Raw genomic sequence first — 328 nt, 5'->3', positions numbered from 1 at the left:
CTCACATTTTCTTAATTGAAATAATGGTATAGGATTATGCAAACTGTTCTGTCGATTACTGTTATGGATAGGACCTGCATACTTCGTGAGGAATTTCGTTATCATGTCATTGGTCTGTGCCTTGGCCTCCTTGTTTCCTTTTTCTCAGTCTCTTACACCCTTCTCTCTCTATGTTCTTCCAAAGCATTTCTCTCTTGCTCTAAGATGCACGCATGCCTTTGATGCTTACACACGAAGAGATAGAAACTAAACAAATTCTATTGATGATTAACATAAATTTAAAATACTAACCTCTGTGCCTCCGCTTGGATGAAATTTTACTGTAATT

Source organism: Penaeus monodon, chromosome 28 (assembly GCF_015228065.2).
Source record: "Penaeus monodon isolate SGIC_2016 chromosome 28, NSTDA_Pmon_1, whole genome shotgun sequence".
Lineage (NCBI taxonomy): Eukaryota > Metazoa > Arthropoda > Malacostraca > Decapoda > Penaeidae > Penaeus > Penaeus monodon.
Note: the sequence above shows the minus strand (reverse complement) of the source record.